Source organism: Erythrolamprus reginae, chromosome 2 (genome assembly GCF_031021105.1).
Source record: "Erythrolamprus reginae isolate rEryReg1 chromosome 2, rEryReg1.hap1, whole genome shotgun sequence".
Classification (NCBI taxonomy): Eukaryota; Metazoa; Chordata; class Lepidosauria; order Squamata; family Dipsadidae; genus Erythrolamprus; species Erythrolamprus reginae.
In genome coordinates, this window is record NC_091951.1 from 107,781,618 (window position 1) to 107,796,908 (window position 15,291).

At 44.0% G+C, this 15,291-nt stretch overlaps 1 protein-coding gene across 7 annotated transcripts in view; it reads left to right on the forward strand.

Moving 5' to 3' along the window:
- Window positions 1-15,291, forward strand: part of TNIP1 (TNFAIP3 interacting protein 1) — a 99,071-nt gene that overhangs the window by 20,720 nt on the left and 63,060 nt on the right. Inside the window, exon 1 of one of the 7 annotated variants that reach the window (XM_070739052.1) lies at window positions 5,686-5,838. The exons of 4 other annotated variants lie outside the window; for them this stretch is intronic. The gene's annotated coding sequence lies outside the window, so the exon portion shown is untranslated. Of the gene's footprint in view, window positions 1-5,685; window positions 5,839-15,291 lie in introns of those variants that run through there. 2 more of the 7 variants (XM_070739054.1, XM_070739049.1) reach the window with 2 other exon arrangements.

Sequence of the window (15,291 nt, forward strand, 5' to 3'; positions counted from 1 at the left end):
CTAAACTCTTGGGATCCTTGGCGGCTCATATCCGAGCTTCTCCCATTCATATTTTATGTTATTTAGATGACATTTTAATTCATGGAAATTCCAGAACTGGGTGGCGGCAGACCTCTCTTTTACCATGTCGGTTCTACAGAATCATGGTTTCTCCATAAATCTTAAAGGGAGCCACCTTGATCCATCCACTTCCATTCTGCATCTGGGAACTATCATTAATTCTGAGTTATCCCAGGTTTTCCTCTCCACTGAGAGAAAACGCAGCTTTTTGGATCTCATTGCTCGCATCCTGCCCCAGCAATCTACCTCCATTGCCACCCTATCTTCCCTTTGGGTAAAATGGTGTCATCTATTGGTATTGTCCCCTGGGCCTGTCTTCACGCCAGGGAACTACAGTGGCTTCTATTACCTCCCAGAGATCGGGCCACAGCTACTCGAATCGTCGCCATTCCACCGACGGTTCGCAGATCCCTCAAGTGGTGGACTTCTCCAGCCCTAGACAAGGGATCTCCCTTCCAGTGCCCCGACCAGTTGTAGTCACCACAGATGCCAGCCTCTCGGGCTGGGGAGCCCACGCCCAGGGTCTTTTAGCTCAGGGCACATGGTCACTGGAGGAGGCTTCCAGGCCCGTCAATTGATTGGAATTAAGAGCCGTGTCTCTAGCTCTAAAACAATTCCAATCTCACACCTCCAACCAGCATGTGCTGATTTTCACCGACAATATAGCCACCAAAAGCCATATTTGCAGACGGGGAGGCACAAGAGCCTAGGCCTCAGGAGGGAGGCCCTGAAGTTAGGCCTTTGGGCAGAGAAGAATCTCCAGTCGCTTCTAGCCGACCTCATCTCGGGGAGCCTCAACGTCCAAGCGGACTGGCTCTCGCGAGCGACCATAGATCCAGGCGAGTGGAATCTCCATCAGTCACTGTTCCACCAAATCTGCCTCAGGTTCGGCCATCCAGTGTTGGATCTATTGGCGACCAAGGCCAATGCCCAGCTCCCTCACTTCATCTCCAGGTTCCCGTCTCCGGGAGCAGAGGCAATCACTGCTCTCAGGAGTCCTTGGCCTCCAGGTCTATTGTATGCCTTCCCTCCAATTCCAATTCTGCCAGACGTGATCAACAAAATTCTCCTGGAGAAGGCCCGAGTAATTCTGATTGCCCCTCACTGGCCTCGCAGGCCCTGGTTCGCGGACCTCCAACAATGTCCGTCCAGGACCCCTGGCGACTCCCCGTTTCGGAGGATATGTTGCGACAGGGGGCCTCCTTCCATCCAGACCCAGAGTGGTTCCACCTCACCGCCTGGTTATTATCCGGAGGGACTTAGACCTGCGAGGGTATGACCCGGACACAGTGGAAATCATCCTGAAGTCTAGAAGAGGGTCTACCAACCGGATCTAAGACCATACTTGGTCCAAATTCCATCAGTGGTGCTTGCAGGAGGGCTTATCTCCCCTGTGTCTTCCCATCCACAGGATAATCACCTTCCTCATGAAAGGCTCCCACCAAGGCCTCTCTACCAGCACCATCCGCCGACACCTGGCCGCCATCTCTTCCGTCTTGGCGGGGCCTCGCAGGCAGCCCCTCCGCTCCCTTCCAGAAATCCAAGAATTTCTAAGAGGAGTGGCCAACCTCAGGCCTTCTAAAATCCACAGATATCTCACCTGGGACTTGCCACGGGTTCTCCACTCTCTTACTCAGGCACCTTACGAACCCCTGAACTCTGCGTCCCTCAGGTACCTATCCTTCAAGGTAGCATTCCTGGTGGCGATTACATCCGCCCGACGCATATCTGAGTTGGCAGCCCTTTCTATCAGACAGGACCTCTGGCAGTTTCACCAGGACAAGGTGGTTCTGCGACTGGACCCCACCTTTCTACCAAAGGTCAGTTCCATGTCCCACAGATCTCAGGATATCATATTACCTTCCTTCTGCCTCCAACGAGAGCATCCCCTGGCAACTAGATGGCACACTCTGGATCTCACTAGAGCGCTAAAGGTTTATATCCAACGCACAAGATCCATCCGGAGGTCTGAAGCACTCTTCATAGCCTACCATCCCAGATCCTTGGGATCCAGAGTGTCTTCTACAGTAATAGGTCGTTGGATCAGAGGGACCATCTCTAAGGCCTACGAGACAGCTTCCTTTTCCATTCCAAGGAATATTACAGCGCATTCCACCAGAAGTGCTGCCACATCTGCCGCTTGGGCGACTCAGGCTCCGTTGGAAGAAGTCTGCAAAGCAGCCACTTGGGCCTCGCCAAATTCCTTCATCAACGATTCGTACGCATCAGCGGACGCTGCCTTCGGCAGAAGAGTACTCCAATCCGTTATCTCTCACGATAGCAAGGTACTCCCACCCTAGGGACCTATCTCTTGGGTATGTCCCATGTGACTGCTGGACCCACTCCTTCAGTACGGAGAATAGGCGTTGATTGCTTACCTGAACGCCTCTTCTCGTACGGTGAGTGGGTACAGCAGTCACTTCCCTCCCTTTGTGTGGTCTTCTTTACCTTCTATTCTATTTTCTTATAACACATGAGAGTTGAACATTAAAGAGCTTCACTACTGAGCCTAGTCTATGGATTCGCGAATTCTGGGGAAGGGGCGGATCCAGCAGTCTTTTTTAATACTAGGCTCAGTTCCAACGGATTGGACAGGAGCAACCCATGTGACTGCTGTACCCACTCACCGTACGAGAAGAGGCGTTCAGGTAAGCAATCAACGCCTATTTCCAAGCTCTAACCAGCGGATATAATAATGTACTGAAGCTGACCAATTAAGGACACTAGCCAGATGAATACCTGGCATGCAGATTCTTTTCCCTATTTTCCTCCCCCAAAACTAAGTGCGTCTTATACTCCGAAAAATACAGTATATTCCACCTATCCTGGAGAAAAACCTTAATTTTTCCAAATAAATAATTCTTGTTAGACCTGTTCACCATAACCTTATCTTCTACTTTTAAAATCCATTCCAGTTGGTGATCATCACTGTCACTTCTGAATCTCCCTCTAGTCCAGAGGTGTGAAACTGGATTTCTTCAAGGGCCGAATCAGCATTACAGTTGTCCTCTGCGTGTTGGGGGGTGGGTGGGGATTGGAACAGGATAGATGGCAGATGGGACCGATGCCACCTGTGGCACTCTGCGCCCCAAATGCAACACACACACCTGTGTCCTGTTTTTGGCCTCAAAGGCCTCCTGCAGCACAAAACAAGATGCAGAAAAACTCTGGCTGTTTTCACTGGCAGAGTTCTGCAGGAGGACAAAGCATTCTGTGCATGCGGAGAGAGTAAAAGAACCCAAATGGCAGCATCCAGGTGGGTGGGAAGAGCCTGACGTTACTTTCCTGACCAGCTCTCTGATGACCAACATGCACGATCAAACCCAGGGGCATTTAACCCCTGCTTTTACTGTAATATGTACAATTCATGGTGAGGTTTTGGCATCTTTTAGAAGGACTGATAACACCTCTCCCCCTACCAAATTTCTATAATATTTTAATATCTTTATATTTGCAAGCATATATATTTAATATTCTTTATAAGGAAGTCAGTCACTCGGAAGCCACCCTGAAATATTCTTCTGAACCTGGATTTCATTGAACAGTATAAAGAAAAGGGTTTGCTCTCTGCACAAGCCAAATACATAGGTTTAGACTTGGGACACAGGTAATTTTTTAAAATAAAGTTTTTTTATTTATAAAACAAATTAAAAAATAGACAAGGCATACATATAACATAGAAATAAGTACATGAAGGATCTTCTAGTATACACATTTAAATTCCCTTAGTTCTTAGTTCAGTATTCATCTTAAAATATAAAGAACAAAATTATACATGTGTATATATATGTACAGTATATGTATTTACATCACTCTTGGGTTCCCTTAATTTACAGTCCTGGTGGTCCTTTCCCCCCACTAATAATATAATTTATTCCAGGTTTCTAAGTATTCAGTTTCATTTCCCCCCCTTTCAATTCTAGCATCAGCCTATCCATCTCCGGGCATGATAGTATTTTATATTGAAGTTCCTCCTCTATGGGTTTGTTTTTGTTCTTCTACTTTTGAGCAAAAGCTAGGCTTGCAGTGGTCAAGATATGTAGCATTAAATATGTTGCGATTTTGTCATATTTGTCTGTTGTTATCCCCAGTAAAAAGAGCTCTGGTTTTAATTCTGTTTCTTTTCAATATCTCTTCCAGCCATTGTTTTGTTGTTGCCCAGAATTCCCTTGTCTTTCGGCATTCCCACCACATATGATAGTATGTATCTAAATGTGAGCCCATTTTGGTTAACCTTGTTGGTGGGAAGTGGCACCTATAAAATATTTCATAAAGGTTTTCTTTATATGAGGTAGCTAAGGTCAGTTTCTGGTTTCTATGCCATAGATCTTCCCATTTATTTAAATCAATATTATATCCAAAATCTTTATACCACATTATCATAGTTTCTGGTCCACATATAAAGCTTGTTCCTGCAAATACTGATAATTTTTTTAAATTCTCTTGTCCTCTGGTCCTAAAAGTAGTTTATCTAATTTGGTTGGCTCTGTTATGATCCCTGGGCCTTTTTTATCTTTTCTGTATTTTGACTATACTGTACTGTAACTGTAAATATGCCCATCATTCTAAGTCTATGCCCCCTTCTTTTAATTTTACCCTCAATTTTAAGTTTCCTTTCTCATTTATTTTCTGTTGGCTTTTCCCAGATGCATAAAATTTGGATGGATGAACATTTCTAAAGTAAAAATCCAAATGGCGACTTGTCTGTAGTTTTGCCATTTAATTTTGAACCAGGCATCAATCAGGACACATCTAACATAATGTTTCAGGAAGTACTGGTGGTTTTTATATTTTCCCCCCATAAAAAGGCGTGCCAGCTGGCTTGTAAATCATGTCCTTCAAATTTTAGTAATCTTTCATTTTCCAGTTGTATCCAATCTTTTATCCATAATAATTTGGTGGGATGATTGTACTTTTCCCAATCTGGGAGTCCAAATCCTTTCTTTCTTTCTTTCTTTCTTTCTTTCTTTCTTTCTTTCTTTCTTTCTTTCTTTCTTTCTTATTTATTTATTTATTTATTTATTTATTTTACTTATTTATTCGATTTTTATTCCGCCCTTCTCCTTAGACTCAGGGCGGCTTATATCATGTTAGCAATAGCACTTCTCCTTTTCTTCGAATCCTGTAACAATTTCAATTTAATCCTTGCTTTTTTTTTCCATATAAATTTAAGTGTAATTTTGTTCAATTTTTGGAAAAAACCTTTCTCCAAATTTATTAGTATACATTGGAATAAGAATAGTAATCTTGGTAATACGTTCATATTAACTAAAGCTATTCTACCCATAAAGGAAAGTTGGAGATAGTCCATCTATCTAAATCTAATTTTATCTCTAGGGGGACTTTTAGCAGTTCAGATTTTCGAAGATATTGCAAAATACTACTGTTATTATTTCTTTCCTGGTCCTTGCATAATTTCTTGTAAAATTCAAATGCTACACCCTTTCCCCCCTCCTTGTCACATATTATTTCTCTTTGCTCACTGTATAGCAATAGCAATAGCATTTGGACATATATACCACTTCACAGTGCTTTACAGCCTACTCTAAGCAGTTTACAGAGAGTAAGCATAGTGTCCCCAACAATTTGGGTCCTCATTTTACGACCTTGGAAGACTGGAAGGCTGAGTCAACTTTGAGTTTACTGAGATTCAATCTGCCAAATTGCTGGCAGCTGGTGATCAACAGAAGTAGCTTGCAGTACTGCACTCTAACCACTGCACCACCGAGGCTCTATAGTTTATCAATCTTTTCTTCCTTCTGTTTCTTAATTCTATAGGTAAGCCATCTTCCTGGTTTGTTTGCGTTTTCAAAAAAAGTTCTGTCTGACATGTCTTATTTGTTGTGCCAATACTGCCTTATCGATAGTATTCATTTTTAATGTTTAATAGGATCAATTTGTTGCTTTATTTCTTGCCTATGTGGTTCATTTTGTAATTTGACTTCTTTTTTTAATTCTTTTTTTAATTTCCTTTTTTTTTAAAAAAAATGTCCTTCTATTTTGCCATGTAGGCAATCGCAAGGCCTCTCATACAGGCTTTGGCTGGGGACACAGGTCAGTTTTGTAGTCAGGAACTTAAGGTATCAGTAGGAATTTCTCACTCTTTTCTTAGTGCCCTACGAAGGTGCAAGTTGGTAGGTGAAGTTAACTGATGCCCCCTAAATGAAGAAGATTTAGGTTTGTTTTGTTTGTTTCTGAATTCTCTCGGGGGGGGGGGAATCCCAGTCTCTCTGAGCCACCCAGAATTTAATTGCTATTCTAGTTGTTGAGTCTGTCAGGTTCCAACTCTTAGCTGGAAAATCCCCAGCATTCCTAAATCCTAATAGGCGGATTATGTAAACTGGGAAATAAATGCCTCTGAAGAAAAAAATCTTGGATGCCGTCATTCAGTGATAGAGGTTGCTTGCTAAATTGTGCTTTCTGGAAATCATGTTTTAATGGTCCCATCTTTCCAGTTTCTTCTTTTGTGGCCTGGGTAGACTAGCATAGATATCTGGAGTTTTGGGGGTGGGGGGGGGGGGGGGTGGGTGGTTGTGTTATCCCTAGTAAAAGACATTCATTGTTGAAGGCCTATTTTGTTTTATTTGTTTGGGTTTTTTGAGGCTGAGCAGACAGTGGTATCCCTGAACTGCAAGTATACACAAATACATACCAGAGGCTACAGCAGCGGTCCCCAAACTACGGCCCGCGGGCCACATGCGGCCCACTGAGACCATTTATCTGGCCCGCCGATGAGTGACAAGAGCACAAGGAAAAGAGAGAGAGAAAGAAAGAAAAGAGAAAGAGAGGGAAGGATAAGTGGAGAGGAATGAAGGAGGGAAGGAAGAAAGGAGAAATGGAGGGAACAAGGAAGAAAGGAAGGAAGGAAGAATGAAATGAATGGAGGGACAGAGGAAGGAAGGACTGTTTTGGGGGGGTAATTTTTTTTAATCTTTCTCTCAACATACATTCAAACAACACAGTGTACCATCTAATTTTCCATGAATAAAATGCAGTACTGTATTTTGTTAGCAACTAATATCAATCATCAAAAAAGTTGCAAAAGTTTTTTTTTTCTAATTTTGTCATCCAGTTACATTCATTTTCTTTTAATTAAATTTCCTCCTTAATGTTCCTTCAAAAAGTGCAACACCAATTATATTTCTAACTTGTTAACCATTTTGCCAAAGTGCTTCCTTCTTTCTTTATACATTTTTCATAAGCCAAGAAAACCTTGTATAGCCAATCAGATGTCAACAAAAGAAAATTAAAAACAAAACATAAACATATATGAATTTCAGACCTTCTCCCCCTCTAAATAGTACGTCCTCATTTTGTTTTTTACTTTAAAACAAGGTATGTGCAGTGTGCATAGGAATTTGTTCATAGTTTTTTTTTATAGTCCGGCCCTCCAACTGTCCGAGGGACAGTGAACTGGCCCCCTGTGTGAAAAGTTTAGGGACCCCTGGGCTACAGTATGAAAGACCAGTCTGGATGTGCAGTAAGCCAAAATAAGAAAAGTCCACATGCATCTCTTCTTGCGTGCTAATACAAATGCACATTTGCATCCCATTTCCTGATAGCTACAATTGGCTGTGTCACTGCAGCACATCCAGGAAGCTTTAATGCTGGAAGCAAACAAAGAACAAGATAGATTTGGTGGCCCACCAAGCCTTGTCTTTGTGCAGAAGAGGCTAGGTGTGGGGCTTAGGATTTTTTGCTTAAGTCCACATCTTCAGCCACCTGAGGCAACCACTACAGTCTAAAGCTAATGTCCACTTTTCACATTTTGCAATTCAAGAATTGAAACCAAGTTTCGTATTCTGTTCTAACAGTGGCCACCCTATGGTGAGGGAACAGAATTGCTTCTGTAGCATTTCACTCCAGAGTTTCATCTTTCTGTTTCTTCAGCTTTTCTTTCCTTCTGTCTCCAAGATAGAGGAGAAATGAGAGAAGTTATGGGGAGACCTTTTCATCCCCATCCAACTAATTATCCCATTTACATTATCTGACTTGCTTTGCTTATTAGAAGCTAAGTTTTCTTAAAATGAACTCGGTATGTTTTTTGAAGAATATAGTCTATCTTAGCACATGGTGAGCACTTAATCAATTGTATTATATTTAACCAGGATTAAAACCAGGAAGATGCAAGTATTGAATCTTGCCAGTAACTAGTATTGCTGAATGTTTTTCAAATAATTGCTGGTGGAAAACTTTGTGGAGGATTAGTTTAATTTTCTGCTGCAAGCTATACTGCTCAACTACTTATTGTATCAAATTTTTATGCACGTTGCTTATAAATTGTATTAATTAGCTCTTACGTTTTGATTTTCATTAAATGTATAACTAGTCAGTTACATGAAATAGGAGTTTTTTCAACAATCCTAACTAAAAAAACTCTGCATGGATTGGGGGGGAAAAGTATCAGTGATATAGAATAGGTGCCAATGGCATCTTTGTAGTCATCTGTCACAGGAGTCCTTACTATAAGTACCCAGATTTGCATGATATTACAAAGCACAAAAGTATGTAGGTGTTCTCATAGAGCAGTGATGGTTAATCTTTTCTGAACTGAGTGCTCAAATTGTGTGTTTGCGTTACCCCAAAATGTAATATGCGTAGACTCCCCCACATATGCCCCACCCCTGCACATGCGTGCGCCCAGCACATGTGCAGCAGAAACCTGAAGGCCAGCTGGCCGGTGGGAGGCACAGTCGCATGCATGGCGGAGCTGAGCTGAGCTGGGGAGATGGCTTGCGTGCCCACAGAGAGGGCGCTGCATGCCACCTCTGGTACGTGGGCCATCGGTTTGCCATCACGGTCAAAGTGGGAAGAAATTTTAACATACTTTTTGTAATTGGCTGCTTTGGGAACAGTTTCATAGAGATTTTTAGCTTACAAATTCAGCTGAGATTTAACTGCCGTCCTTTTCAGAAGTTCAAAGGATCTCTAACTGATCTAAAGATAATTTTGGGAGGTAATACGTATGAAGTTAAGCCAATATTTAAAATGAGGCATTCCCTATATAAATGTTAGTGATCTGAGTCTCTGAGCTGAAACAGAACTGCACATTTGAATAATAAAATATACTTCTGTGTGTGAACTTGCCATTGAATATACAGTGGTATCTCTACTTAAGAACTTTTCTAGATAAGAACCGGGTGTTCAGATTTTTTTTGCCTCTACTTAAGAACATTTTCTACTTAAGATCCCAAGCCCAGAAAAATTTCCCAGGAAATTTGAGAGCGACACGAAAGCCCGGCCAGTTTCCTGCCATTCCCCCTTTAATCCCGGCCATCTTGGGCTTTTCTGGGCTGCCAGAGGAGCCTTTCGGTGGCGCTTAAGGAGGCTTTGGCAGCCCAGAGTGAACAGAGTGTTTTCCTTTCTCTGGGCGCCACCTCAGAGTCTCTCTCTCTTTTTTTAAGCCTGAAAGTTTTGGATTTTTTTGATTCCCCTCACCTCACCTTCTTCTTTCGGCAGTGATTGTCCTCCTCCTCTTCTTCCTCCTCCTCCTCCCACCCAAATTCTGAGCTTTTATTTCTTTCCTAATGGGTTTGCATGCATTATTTGCTTTTACATTGATTCCTATGGGAAAAATTGCTTCTACTTAAGAACTTTTCTGCTTAAGAACCTGGTCATGGAACGAATTAAGTTCTTAAGTAGAGGTACCACTGTATTGTAACTAGAACCTGGTCACGGAACGAATTAAGTTCCTAAGTAGAGGTACCACTGTATTGTAACGTAAAATGTGTATTCGAGTGATTTATTGGAGAAGAAGTGCTAAAGACCTTGGTGGAATTTATTTCAAATATAGTTGCCTAGAATGGCTCATTAAACAACTTTCCTTAATCCGATGTCCTCTAGGACGTACCCAATGGACTGCAAGTCCCATCATCTCCACCTAAGAAAGTTGCTGTCTATACTTGACTTAATCCAGCATAATGGATGAAGCATACATAACATTGACTTTCTTTTGTTTTGAGATTATAGAAGGCAGGAGTGTGGAGGATTTTATCAGAAAGAGGCAGAAAAAAAAGTCATGATGATTATATATTATTTCAGTTGGAGGCAACTTAATTGACGAGAACATGAGTGGGAAGTATATTTTGTTTTCAGATTTTGTGGCTTTCCCACTGCATTTAATTACTCAATATGAAAAGCGAATGCTGAACTGAATGGACCTTTAGCCTTATCCAGCATTATATTTCTTCTGATTTTATCATTACATGACGTGTTCTACTCCAACTAAAGCTTTTTAAACACATGCCTGGCCCCCCTCCATAATTTAGTGCGGATTAGATTGCAAAAGAGTTCAAATTTCTTAGAGCATTATTTTTGAGGTTTAGTGCCAAGGCCTTTAATCTGTAATGTGTTTTCGAAGATATCCTACATCTCTGTTTAGCATTTCCCACATATCTGAAAATGTTACAGGTATACTGTTTGATAGAGATTTTTGAGTTAGAAATACAGTATTTGATAATTTAATGCTGATTACTGTTTCTATGTCACAGTTGCCTGCCTTGAGAATAACAGCCTACATAGAAAATGTGCAAATCAGAAGTGTAAATGCAGAATGCAAATTAATTTTTTTGTAAATAAATCAGAATGGAAAATGTACGTGATCTGAAACATTGAGCAGCATGTGACAGCATGGATGTGAACTAGGTAATTCAAAGCCTGTGTAAGAAAATGTACGTGTGGGAAAAACCTCTAGAGTTCTCAAGAAGTGAGTAGGAGGCATTGGTGAAACATTAGGAATTAAAAACTTGGATCTCCTCAATTGCAGTTGTTTCTTGAGAATTGTAATTCTTCCTAAGATGCTAGAATGACTGGAATCAGGAGGTGAACAATGTCAGAAAAATTGAATCTGGGACTGCAGCACATTTGGTTGTAAAACTCTTTGGACTTTCCAAAATTACTTCAGCAATAAAAGGGTTGCATGTCACAATTGCTGGAATGGACTAATAGTGTGTAAATTTTGGCCTCATATGTTTCTTAGTAACTTTTAAAATATATATTTTTCCTGTTTCTAGAAGTTACTTATTTATTTGTAATTTACTTTTTTGTTGCCTGTATTGATCAAGGGTTGGTTTATTCATATGTAATAATATATATATTTTAAATTCCAATTTAGATCTCTTTCATGGATGCTGTTTATCAAATGAGATCTATTCTATGACTGCCTTGATCTACCTGCCATCATTTCTTTTTGCTTTGTGACCAGCCCATTTCCATTTCAATTCTTTTATTCTCTTGATATTGTATGTTTTTGTTTGTTCTCTAATCTCTGATGGTCCATAGACCACTGGTGGTCTGCAAGAAAATTTTGGTGGTTTGCACAAAAATTATTTGCATTTTTTATAATGCACTAAATCAGGGATCCTCAAACTACAGCCCCTGGGCCAGATAAGTGCAATGAACGTTTGTGTTGCTGCAGAGAGTCTCCCCCTTTGTGGTCTTTGTGTGGTTCCGGGGGGGGGGCAGAAATTCCAATTTGGGTTTTGCTTCAGCCTCCTGGTATGGGGCTTTGGGCAAAGGCTGGAGGGAAGTGCCGCTGGTGGCAAAGAACTGGAGGGCCTTATTTATTTATTTATTTTATTACTTGGATTTGTATGCCGCCCCTCTCCGAAGACTCGGGGTGGCTCACAACATGTAGAAACAAATCATAAGTAATCAAACAATTTAAAATTTTAAAGATTTAAAAAACCCCATATACTAACAGACACACACACAAGCATACCATATATAAATTAAACGTGCCCAGGGGGAGATGTTTCAATTCCCCCATGCCTGACGGCAAAGGTGGGTTTTAAGAAGTTTACGGAAGGCAGGAAGAGTAGGGGCAGTTCTAATCTCGGGGGGGAGTTGGTTCCAGAGGGCCGGTGCCGCCACAGAGAAGGCTCTTCCCCTGGGGCCCGCCAACCGACATTGCTTAGTTGACGGGACCCGGAGAAGGCCCACTCTGTGGGACCTAATTGGTCGCTGGGATTCGTGCGGCAGGAGGCGGTCTCGGAGATATTCTGGTCCAGTGCCATGAAGGGCTTTAAAGGTCATAACCAACACTTTGAATTGTGACTGGAAACTGATCGGCAGCCAATGCAGACTGCGGAGTGATGGAGAAACATGGGCATACCTAGGTAAGCCCATGACTGCTCTCGCAGCTGCATTTTGCACGATCTGAAGTTTCCGAACACTTTTCAAAGGTAGCCCCATGTAGAGAGCATTACAGTAGTCGAACATCGAGGTGATGAGGGCATGAGTGACTGTGAACAATGAGTCCCGGTCCAGATAGGGCCGCAACTGGTGCACCAGGCGAACCTGGGCAAACGCCCCCCTCGCCACAGCTGAGAGATGTTGTTCTAATGTGAGCTGTGGATCGAGGAGGACGCCCAAGTTGCGGACCCTCTCTGAGGGGGTCAATAATTCCCCCCCCCCAGGGTAATGGACGGACAGATGGAGTTGTCCTTGGGAGGCAAAACCCACAGCCACTCCGTCTTATCCAGGTTGAGCTCGAGTCTGTTGACACCCATCCAGGCCCCAACAGCCTCCAGGCACCGGCACATCACTTCCACCGCTTCGTTGACTGGGCATAGGGTGGAGATGTAAAGCTGGGTATCATCCGCATATTGATGATACCTCACCCCATGTCCTTGGATGATCTCGCCCAGCGGTTTCATGTAGATGTTAAATAGCAGGGGGGAGAGCACCGACCCCTGAGGCACCCCACAAGGGAGAGACCTAGGAGTCGACCTCTGTCCCCCCACTAACACCGACTGCGACCGGCCAGAGAGGTAGGAGGAGAACCACTGAAGAACAGTGCCTCCCACTCCCAACCCCTCCAGCCGGTGCAGAAGGATACCATGGTCGATGGTATCGAAAGCCGCTGAGAGGTCAAGGAGCACCAGGACAGAGGATAAACCCCTGTCCCGGGCCCGCCAGAGATCATCCATCAACGCGATCAAAGCAGTTTCCGTGCTGTAACCGGGCCTGAAACCCGACTGCTGGGGACCTAGATAATCGGCTTCTTCCAAGGACCGCTGGAGCTGGAGTGCCACCACCTTCTCAACAACCTTCCCCATAAAGGGAAGGTTGGAGACTGGACGGTAGTTATTAAGCACAGCTGGGTCCAGGGAGGGCTTCTTGAGGAGGGGGTGCACAAGCGCTTCTTTATAGAGTGATGGAAAAACTCCCCTCCCCAAGGAAGCGTTGGTAATCTCCTGGGCCCAGCTCCGTGTCACCTCCCTGCTGGCCGAAACCAACCAGGAGGGACACGGATCCAGTAAACAGGTGGCGGAACTCACAGCTCCAATGGCCTTGTCCACTTCATCAGGTGTCACCAGATCAAACTCTTCCCAGACAGGTGGACAAGTACGTGCCCCAGTCACCTCGACTGACTCGTTGTCAGTCGACTCTGTTTTACAATTGGAGTCGAGGTCGGCCCGAATCCGAGCGACTTTATCAGCGAAAAACGTGTTAAAGTCCTGGGCACTACTCTGCAAGGGCTCCCCAACTCCCCCCTGATTAAGAAGGGAGCGGGTCACCCTAAACAGAGCGGCCGGGCGGGATTCCGCTGATGCAATCAAGGCGGCATGGTACGCGCATCTTGCCGCCTTGAGCACCACTTTGTAAGTCTTAATTAAAGCTCTTACAAGTGTTCGATCAGATTCAGACCTACTCTTCCTCCATCGCTTCTCTAGACGTCTCTTCTGGCGTTTCAACTCCCGGAGCTCCTCGTTGAACCATGGAGCTCTACGGGGTCTAGCGCCACGGAGAGGTCGCAAAGGCGCAATCCGGTCAAGAGCCTCTGCTGCAGCCTCGTTCCAGGCTTTCGCAAGAGACTCTGCCGAACTGTGGACAAGTGCCTCTGGGATAACCCCAAGCGCCGTCTGAAAGCCCTCTGGGTCCATCAGGCGTCTGGGGCGGAACATCTTAATTGGTTCCGCCTCCCTGCGGGGAAGGATTGGAGCCAGGAAGTCAAGCCGTAGTAGAAAATGGTCTGACCATGACAAAGGCACTGCTTCTAAGCCCCTTAGTCTCAGACCATTACTCAATTGCTCGGAAAGGAATACCATGTCGGGTGCGTGCCCCCCCTCATGAGTCGGACCCTGTACTACTTGAGTCAGGTCCATGGCTGTCATGGTGGCCATGAACTCCTGTGCCAACCCAGAGGTTTCGCCGAGTGACGGCAGGTTGAAGTCCCCCAAGACAATAAGTCTGGGGAACTCCACCGCCAACCCGGCTACCTCCTCGAGTAGCACAGGCAGGGCTTTTGACACGCAGCTGGGAGGCAGGTACGTGAGAAATAAGCCCACCTGAACCCCTAAGTCCAACTTCATCAAGAGTGACTCGCAACCCGCAATTTCCGGAGCAATGAGTCCACGTAGGCAAAGGCTCTCCCTGGCTATAATAGCCACTCCTCCCCCCCTTCCCTGGGGTCGAGGTTGATGCCATATCTGAAACCCAGCTGGGCAGATTTCAGAGAGAGGAACACCTCCCTCTGGGCCCAGCCAGGTTTCAGTAATACATGCCAGGTCGGCCTCCTCATCCAGGATCAGATCCCGGATGAGGAGAGCTTTATTTACCACCGACCTGGCATTAAGCAGCAGCAACCTGAGCCCAGGGCCAGAGTTACACTCATCACCAGTACCCAAGATTGGGCTCACGGAGCCAGAACAAGGGATCGTTATTAAGCAACGGTCCCTCGTTCCCCTGGAATGGCTAACTCCGCGGCCCCCGCCATATCTGCCTCTCCCCAGCAACACAGGAATATTCTGACCCTCTGTCACCCCAGAGATTAGTGCCCCCTCCCCTCCCGCCTCTCCGGCGTCAGGTGGGCCAAGTCTATCATTCATACTGCTTCCATTTATCACATTCATACCATAATCCCACCTGCCCCAACCATTGCATTCATACCAATCATTCGTCCCATATTTACCCCAATCATCCATTAATTACAAAACCCCCTAGTGATATTAAAATGAATTAAATTAATAATAATTAAAATACTAATAATATATATCACAATATAAAATAGGAATAAAAAGTTCATAGATTAATAGTTAATAATATATAATATAAAATCAGAGCTTAGCTATTAATTAAAGTTGGTAAAGTGCAAAGTTCTAAAGTGCTAAAAATATAGGAAATAATTAAAAATCAACTATCCATCAAGCCAGCAATACTGACACCAGTTCTTAAAGGTGAGTTCTGGGGGAAAAAAGAATTGATCAGGGGAAAAAATGTTGTTGAGGG